Raw genomic sequence first — 10,559 nt, 5'->3', positions numbered from 1 at the left:
GTCAACATTGTACCATTATCTACTAACCCATGAATAAATAATTTACAACACTTTCTGCATCCCCTAATCTAAAGTGTAAACTACTCATCAGTTGTAAATGTTTTACAAACCTGCCGGTTACAGGTTGTGTGTGTGTACACACTGGGGTGAAAGATCTATGAATGATGAGTAAAACATTTACAACTGATGAGTAGTTTACACTTTAGATCAGGGGATGCAGAAAGCTTTGTAAATTATTTATTCATGCGTTTACACAACAGGTTTTGAATACTTTGTAATGTGTACTGCAATGTAACGGCTGACTGGTGAGGGTTAGACAGATATCTTCTCTGACACATATGGAGTATTTTTAACGCTGTGAGATAATAGCACAATGTTGACATTTCAATGATTTATAAGTGATTTCTAATATATTAACTAGTAACTTATTAACCATTTACCAAGGATATGTTTGATTATTTCATGATATGCTATTTTTTTTAAGATAACTTATGACAGATTTGTACATCATTAGCATATTACTTAATCATTTGTGAATGTATAGTCATGTTTTGTAAATTATTAGTTAATCATCATCTAATCACTTATAAATGATTTATAACTCAATCTACAAAACATAGATAAACATATTAACATATCACTTATTAATAATTTATGAACACATAGTTATGTTTTGTAAATGATTAGTTCATCATTAACTAATCGCTTATAAATGGCTTACAACTTTATTATAAAGTGTTACCCAACGCTCTTTCTACACTGTAAAAAAAAATAAAGCGGTTTCAACTAATTATTATTTTGTAACTAGTTCCACAGAAATGTTACGTTCAGTCAATTTCTGACTTCAAAGTGTTATCTGAATTGTTATTTTTTAATTGGCTCAACCTTTAGTGAATTAGTTTTATAGTCCATTCAACTAAAATATTTAAATTGGTCAAACGTTTAGTAGACTACATCAAGTTATGTCAATTAAAATTTAACCGTTTACTCTATGTGTTATATATGTTACCTCAACTAAGATTTATTATTTGGGCATCATAAGAAATTGCTGGGGAACTACATAAGCATATATTTTTATAGTTTAACAAAATTATTAAAAATGATTAACTGGTGTTTATCAATCACTAATAACACACTTTACAACACATAATAGCCTTTATTTAATAATAATCTCCATTTATAACATTTTTCATACAAACTAAACATACAGAAATGAAGAAAAAAAAGTCACCTACATCTTGAATGGCCTAAAGGTCAGTAAATTAACAGCAAATTTTCATTTTTGGGTGAACTATCCCTTTAAAGCTACAGTTGACAAACATTACATCTGTAATAAAACTGCAAAATTCAGTTTAAACTTTGTTTAACTAAGAAAAAACTAAACAAGCTAAACAAAATGTTAGCAAACAAACATTTACAAATACTGATTGTGTCAAAGCAGCTTTACAGAGTCAAACAGGAAAATAGTTTCTGTTTCTGTAGGAACATGAAAATAGTTTCTGTCTAATTGTCAATAATACAAGAGGACATTAACAATTCATTTTCCCAGTTAAAGTCAGTTCATTGGTGATTCAGTGTTGACATCATCCAGTTCAGCTCTCTTCCAATAATGTCTGTGCAATCAAAATAAGTCCCCAAATAAGCAAGCCAAAGGTGACAGCGGCAAGGACCCAAAACTCCATCGGTGACAGAAATTGTGTAGAAAACCTTGGGAGAAACCAGGCTCAGCCGGGGGCAGTTCTAATCTCAGCCAGACAAAACCAGCATGGCATGGTTTAATTCTAGGCTGCAACACAGGTCAGATTGAGCAGAGGACTTGTCTGGTTCTCGTGGTCTTGTCCCGATGGCTGACGGGGTCTTCACAGGGGATCTGTCTCTGGAGCTCATCTAGCTGACATGGTCTCCGCTGACATTTAGGGAGGTCGAGGACATCTCTAGGTGCTGATCCACCATCTGATCTGGATACGGACTGGGTGGCTACATTCACCTTGGAATAAGAATGAAACAGACTAATTTTAGCGTAGATGCCACTGAGAACAGTAAAGCACATTATAATTGTAGTAAAAACTCTAAAAATTTACACATATTACCTGGAATTAAAACAATAAACTCCTAGTCTTGAAAGTACACACAGTATGTAGCTGCAGTGGAGCGGTCTGGTCATGAGCCAGTGTTTGTTGCCTTGGAAGAACTGACCGGGTCGCATCAGAAATCTTCATTTCGACATCACGACTTTTCCCTCAATAAATTCCTAATTGGCTGTTTATTAATAGTTAGTGCGGTAGTTGTTAAGTTTAGGTATTGGGTAGGATTAGGGATGTAGAATAAGGTCATGTAGAATAAGGCATTAATATGTGCTTAATTACTACTAATAAATGGCTAATATTCTAGTAATTTGCATGCTAATAAGCAACTAGTTAAGAGACCCTAAAATAAAGTGTTACCGTTCAAACATTTGTTATATTCTCTATGTTCTATTGTGAATAAAATATTGGCTCATGTGATTTGAAAGTCTTTTAGATTTTCTTTATAGTAAATTTAAACTTTTATTTTATTTATTTTATTTTTTTTAACTTTCATTTTTTGAAATGATTTCACTTCTGAAAAAGGGGGGGGGGGGTGACAGTTAAGAGGTTATAAAACATACTATAAGCACACGTATGAGCACCTATGAAAAGACCAAAACAAAAGTGATTTTAACTTGATGTATTTTTAACAAAATGAGAATTGCAAATTGTCTTTTGTCATTCTAGATTCTTCTAGTCATACCTATTATGATTGTAGTTGTAGCTGCAATATAGCTGGCACATTTTCATGATAAACAACTGTTTACATATTTATACTTGTATTAATCTATATGTAGATCTCCATTGTTTGGAAATGTAATTCTGTGTTCATTCAGAATTAGAGAGAAATATTTCTGTTTTTAAATGAATTTTGGGGGTCTTTGCTGCCACCTACAGCATTCTGGCTATCATGAGCCTTCAAACTCTGTTTTCCATCTGCTTTTTATTCTTCACTTTCCTGCTCCAGAATATATATCATCATGGGAATATAATGTGACTAATCAGAATCTATGTAGGTTGATTGGTCATAATGCAGAATTCATGCATTTTCCTCACTACAGAAAAAGGTATGTGTAAGCTGGTCTGCTCATACAGAAGCTGCATCTATTGATTCACACAGCACAGCAATTCATAAAAATAAAAATAAAATAAAAAAGTCACATGCAGACCTCAACAGCCACACTATAAAATGTCTTATTTTTCATAGATAAAGTGTAAACCCCTGTATGATGGAAAAAGTGATGATTCTACACTCTAAAAAGAATCTGTAAAAATAGGGCAAAATATATATATATTTTTTCGTATTTATTTTTTACAGGTGTTTTACCAGTATTTTGAATTTTACACTTCATTGCATTGCATTTTAGTGTAGCAATATCTGTATAATTAATGGATAATGTCGTGTGTAATAACTGCCAGTAGTTTTTCTGTTATTTTATGGATTTATGCTTTACAGTGTACTGTACATGCATCTACTAAGAGAAAAAACTGTATTGAAAATTATTCACTGTGATTAATTTAGGTTGCAACAGATAATATACATGGTTATATCATTAGTGAGATATCTAAAAGAATCATATGCACATGCCTTGTTGTCCAGTTTCTTTAAGCCAGCAAAGCTTATGATCACATTTTAATGTTAAGTTATGAATATACTGTATATCTTTTTTATTTTGAGCCTCTAGCACATTTTTTATCTTTTATTTTTTCAACAACAAAAGTAAAATGAATAGTGAGGGAAGTGGGGTTTTATGATCAGCTATCATAAAAGTAGGGGGGTGGGTAAAGAAATCAGACAATGTTCTTGTTGTAGTTATTTCTTTGTATGAATGGCAGCACTACTGCACACATGGTGTGGTTGGCTTGCCTCACATAAAAAGGGGGTGCTGGTTTGCAGATTCAGAAAGAATGATGTGGATTGCAGACATCTGACTCATAACAGCAGTAAATCTTGTCATTTATTAGGTGCATATCAAAATCTGAATGGTAGCCAAGTTGTAAACAATGTGTTCTCTCTTTACTAAGTTACCAAACTTAACTATCAGCAGAGATGGACATTAAATACATGAAAATATAAAATACTGTGTGGAAAAATGTTATTAAACACAAATACAAAATACTGTGTGGAAAAATGTATTTAAATACAAATACAGTCATTTATTTGTGTGTCTGTTTGTTTGTTTGTTTAAAATAAATATACAAAATACATGTGATATTTGCCATTCAGTGCAGGTATACTAGGCTGAAATCTATCTGGACCTCTTCTGGAAAAACACACACACACACACACACACACACACACATTTAGAAGTGTACAACTATTTAGATACGTTTTACTGTACCTCTTCCCTTCCCCTGTAGGTAATACAAAAAATAAATAAATAAATATAACACCCCTCTTTATATTTCATGTAAAGTTTATTTTGTTATATATAAAGTTTATTCAAATTAGAAAGTTTCTAAAATATAAATTTAAACTGATTGTGACAGACAGTGATTAATCTAATTATTTTGTCTCTACATAAACATACATTTGCATAGATGGATGAACATAATCACTTGATTTTGTTAATGTGACAAATTTTTCATTAAGCACCAAGTTTGTACTTATCTAAATTTTAAAATGTTTTCATTTACTAAATGAGCTTGCAATAGCAGAAATTATGAATAAAGTAATGGTCTGTGTTTAATACAAAACATTAATTAAAATAAAATGTTTAATTAATTAAACAAAACATGCATATTAGGTGGCCTTAACTACTATGTACTTACATTTAAATTAATCATTTGGTACAATGCACTTATTGTACATACATGTTTAACATTGTACTTATATTTTTAAAAATACATATATGTAATTACATCTGTAATTAATTTTCTGTAATTACATTTATAATTACACTGTTGACCCATCCCTTATACCTTCACTATACTATTTAAATGTGTAAATAGTGTAATGTAAATAAAACCCCAACATATATGCAATAATAGCAATATTATTGCCCAATATATAATTTAATCATGACGATAAGCCTTTTGCGTCGGCATATTGACGCTAAGGGTTTCTTATTTAAAGCAATGGAGGACCCTGCACGTCAAAAAATGACGCTAAAGGGGTACCCTGTGCGTCAAAAAACGACGCCAAAGGGTCCTGACCAAGCGTCAATATATGAAGAGTTGGGATGAGACTGTGAAATTTTCGGCGCTCATTTTGGGGGGGTTATTCGTCGGGCAGCTGTCCTTTGCTATGTTGCTTTTGGGGGGTACTCTCGGTTTAGGCCAAAGTTCGAGCTCAGAGCCCTCCCTTTGGACATCACGCCAAATACGCATAAATTTTTTCTATTTATTATATGTAAGTGTGAACTCGTGAAATGATGTTTTATTAACAAAGTTCGGGAGGAACACGTTCAGATAATCAACCTAATTAACACGAGAGGAGCACAATCAGTAATCAACCCAGTTAACAAGATAAGAGGTGTGTATATATACACAGCAGATTTACCTCTGTTCCTTGACAGTTTTTCCAGCATCCCTCCACCACTCCTTCTCCACACTTACAACTATTCCTGTCCAAACCTGTAGGGGGTTTTGTGGTAAAAAAAAAAAAAAACACAACTTTAATTAATTTTTTTATTAATTAAGTTTAATTAACTTTAATTAACTTTTATTAATTACAGACCGATCACAAATCTCCCTTTTCTGTCAAAGATATTAGAAAAGGTAGTATCATCACAACTATGTTCCTTCTTAGAGAAAAATGATATATGTGAGGATTTCCAGTCAGGTTTTAGACCATATCATAGTACTGAGACTGCTCTCATTAGAGTTACAACAAACAACCTGCTTTTATCATCTGATCGTGGTTGTATCTCTCTATTAGTGCTACTGGATCTTAGCACCGCGTTTGACACTATCGACCACAACATTCTTTTAAATAGACTATAAAATTATGTTGGCATTAGAGGAAGTGCACTGGCATGATTCAAATCATACTTATCTGACCGCCATCAGTTCGTGGCAGTAAATGAAGAGGTATCATACCAATCACAAGTGCAGTATGGAGCACCTCAAGGCTCAGTACTAGGGCCATTACTTTTCACGCTTTACATGTTACCCTTGGCAGATATCATTAGGAAACATGGTGTTAGCTTTCACTGTTATGCTGATGATACTCAGCTCTATATTTCTTAGCGACCTGATGAAACTTATCAATTTGCAAAACTAACGGAATGTATAGTTGATATCAAAAACTGGATGACTAGCAATTTCTTACTGCTAAATTCTGAAAAAAACAGAGGTCTTAATTACTGGACCAAAAACTTTTGCATGTAATAACCTAGATCACTGTCTAATACTTGATGGCTGCTCTGTAAATTCTTCGTCATCAGCTAGGAACCTAGGCATACTTTTTGATAGCAATCTTTCCTTCGAAAAATATGTTTCTAGCATTTGTAAAACTGCATTTTTCCATCTTAAAAATATATCTAAATTACAACCTATGCTCTCAATGTCAAATGCAGAAATATTAATTAATGCGTTCATGACCTCGAGGCTAGATTATTGTAATGCTTTAATGGGTGGTTGCTCTGCACGTTTAATAAACAAACTCCAGCTGGTTCAAAATGCAGCAGCTTAGAGTTTCTCACCAGGAAGTATGACCACATTAGCCCGGTTCTGTCAACACTGCTGTCACGAATCCTGTCCCTGCACTTCTGTTCATTCACCACCAGAGGTCCCTCGCTCACCACATTGACTCTCCATTTCCCATCATTCATTGCACTGATTGCACACACCATTGCACTAATCCCAGGCACACCTGATACCACACACACACTGATTACATGCCTTATTTAAACCCTGGACTTTCTTTACCTCACTGAGGAGTATTGTATGCACTTATCCCTCTCTTAGTGATAGCTACTCTACAGAGCCCACTTAGTGTTATTAGTCTTGTCTTGCCTATTTTCCCATGTTTTGTTTCTAGCCAGTGCTCCCTCGATTAACCCTTGCCTTGCCGTTTGGACACTGTTTGCACCCCTATTGGATTGTAGCCCGTGTTCCCTGGATTATCTCTCTGCCTTGCCCATTGGATACTGTTCGCCGATCGTCGACCCATGCTTGTCCTAGGATTAATCTTTGTCTTGTCCCTGCCATACCTGTTTGCCATTGTTTCGACCCTGCCTGTATTTATGACCATGCCTTTAAATAAAAGCTTGCACATGGATCCGCACGTCTCACGTCTCGTCAGCCCCGTTACAACTGCACTGGCTCCCTATTAAACATCGTATACATTTTAAGATCTTGCTAATTACCTATAAGGCCCTGAATGCTTTGGCACTTCAGTATTTGAGTGAGCTCTTATCGCATAATAGTACTTCACTTCCGCTGAGATCTCAAAACTCTTGCCATTTGATAATACCTAGAATATCAAAATCTACTGCGGGCGGGAGATCATTTTCCTATTTAGCGTCCAAACTCTGGAACAATCTACCAGCCGTTAAAGGATTGTTAGGCTGCATTAATTAGGTCAACCGGAACTGGGAAGTGTTCCCGGTTCCGGTTGACCTAATTAATGCAGCCTAACGATCCTTTAACGGATTTTAATTATAGAAATTCGATAGTGTATTATGTTAGTCTGTTTCTTTCTTATTCTGAGGTCACCATAGCCACCAGATCCAGACTGTATCCAGATCAGATGGTCACTGCAGCCACCCGGATCCAGTCCGTATCCAGATCAGATGGTGGATCAACACCTAGAGATGACCTCTACAGCCCTGAACATCAGCGGAGACCAGGACAACTAGATGAGCCCCAGAGACTGATCCCCAGTGAAGACCCTGTCTCCTAGACGGCCATCGGGACAAGACCACAGGAACCAGATGAGTCTTCTGCACAATCTGACTCTGCTTTAGCCTAGATTTAAACTGCTGATTTTGTCTAGCCAGAGGAGAATGACACTATTTCGACACACTATTCCCCGTCTAAATACTGTAAAGCTGCTTTGACACAATTTGCATTGTTAAAATCACTATACAAATAATAGTGACTTGACTTGACTAGGGGGTGTACTCTGGGTTCATCGCATTTCTGGGGAAAACACAACTCACTGGCACCAGTGATATAGCACCAATACTGCTCATCCCTGACTATCTGACCATAGCTATAAGCTTTGCTCAGTTACAGTTACAGTCTGTCTAAAGCCATTAACAGATATTTTGTGTTTAAACCGTGATACAGTCATTTTGAAATTCACTGTTTTTATTGCCCTGCATTTCCAAGAACACTAAGAGGACTGTGTTGTTGGACATCCGCATGAGACACTGCCTCTTTATAATCCAAGAAATGCACATAAATATACAAAGACACTGCTTTATTTTATCCAATAAACTGCTTCATGTGTTTGAATACTGTACATACTGCTGCTTCCATTTGAATGCCAAGAGCTTAAGAAGCATTCAGAGTAACTTCAGTAATTACTTTTGATGAGACATGCTTTCTTATTTTTGGTTAGACTTAAGAGGGCTGGATATGTCCTCTCTCATTGTCACAGACTGTCTGTCTCTATCTCAGTGCAAGCTCAAGGCCTTTTTTAACTACTCTATAATAAAGAACACATGCATGTGAACACAGAAGGAGCTGATCCGTAATGACACTGGCATGTTTATGATGCCATGGTTCTCTGCACCCAATCCGCAAATGCTTGTGCATGTTTTCTCCCTCACACACACAAATATGAAGTAAGTTCAGTCAGGAACACTTCCGTAAAATAATAATGATAGACTTGAGAATGGACGTTTTGGCAGATTGGTGCCACTCAAATTCCCCTCCCATCCATGCTGCCAATATAGCGTGACTGATCAGAATCTCTGTAGATTTTTTTATTCTGCCCCAACTTGACAGCTGCCTCTCTAGACTACCTAAAGACAATCACAAATCCAATCAAATTGTAATGTGGGGTTTGGGTTTTGCTGTTACAGAAAGCTAGAACGCTAAAATTAACCCAGCAGTTTCTTGCCTCTTCTGCCTGTCCACAAGTCTTTCCCAGAGGCCTCTCCTGTCCATGAGTCTGCTTCAGAGGTGGCGGAACTTCAGTGGACTGTTCAGAACCTCAGTGGACTGTTCGTTATACAAATCCATGGGTCCCACTTTATATTAGGTGGCCTTAACTACTATGTACTTACATTTAAATTAATCATTTGATACAATGCACTTATTGTGTACATACATGTTTTTACATTGTACTTATATTTTAAAAAATACCTATATGTACTTACATCTGTAATTAATTTCTGTAATTACATTTATAATTACACTGTCAACCCATCTCTTACACCTTAGCCCACCCTTAAACCTACCCAAACCACCAAAACTGTCCCTAATCATACCCATATCCCACCTCAATAGCAGCAAAAGTGTTTTCAATACAATATGAAGACAATAAGTACATTGTATTTATTTTTTTGATGTAAGTACATAGTAGTTAAGGCCACCTAATATAAAGTGTAACCAATCCATGTTTTGTTTTTTTTGTGTGTGTGTTTTTATTTTTTTGTGTGTGTGTTTTTTTTGTTTTTTTTTTACAACTGATCTTTCATCTGCGGCTGCACTCGTTGGGTTAGCAGGTGGATCTGGCAGAGGGAATGGAGACGGGCAAGTCCCTATCTTCTTCCTCACCCGCCAGATCCAGCGGCCACTTGGGAGCTACAGTATCTGTCCCCCTGCATCGTCTCTAAAGGCTCCGACCTTGCCCTCCAAGCCACTGCGCACAACATCAGCGCTGGTGGGCAAGGGGTACATGGCTGCAGGTCAGGCTGGTGCGTGTCTGCACACCATGGCAGTGTTACAGGCGTACCAAACTGACCTGCTAAAAGAGCTGGATGAGGGAGAGGAGCTCAGATCTGATAACATCACCGAGCTCCGTAGAACCGCTGATTTGTAGAGACATCTCTGGTTGACCCTATCTGACATGAAAGAGAAAGATAGGGTCTTCCTCATGGACCCCCCGCTTGCGCCGTCTGGCCTGTTCGGTGACAGCGTCAATTCCGTCATCGACAGGTACCAGGAGGCCCGTAAACAAACGGTGGCGTTCCAGCGGTTCCTCCCTCGCCGATCTCTAGCTCAGGGGGTTGCTGGGCGGGAGCAGCCCTCACCTCGTACCAGCTCCTCATATAAAGAGGCACAAAAAGAGAATGTCGCCACTCATGGCACATAGTCTTAGAGTTCGTACTTGACTAACTGGAGCCCAGGTCAGGAAGCAGACAGACTGGCTAAACCGATCATCTGCTAGCCGTCTCACGTCACAGAAGTCAGTTAACTCTCAGCACATAGAAACTTTTTCACCTAGATATCACTCTATAGAGACTGTGTCTGTTCCCCGAACTAGAAAATACAGAAAACATCCAAACCAAAGTAATAGTAACAATTTAATTGATGTTCAACAAATAAAAAACCAAATATAATACAGATAAACAAATGATAAAGCTTGGCTTACTG

The sequence above is a fragment of the Onychostoma macrolepis genome, chromosome 11 (genome assembly GCF_012432095.1).
Source record: "Onychostoma macrolepis isolate SWU-2019 chromosome 11, ASM1243209v1, whole genome shotgun sequence".
In the NCBI taxonomy this organism is placed as follows: domain Eukaryota; kingdom Metazoa; phylum Chordata; class Actinopteri; order Cypriniformes; family Cyprinidae; genus Onychostoma; species Onychostoma macrolepis.
This window is presented reverse-complemented; position numbering follows the sequence as displayed.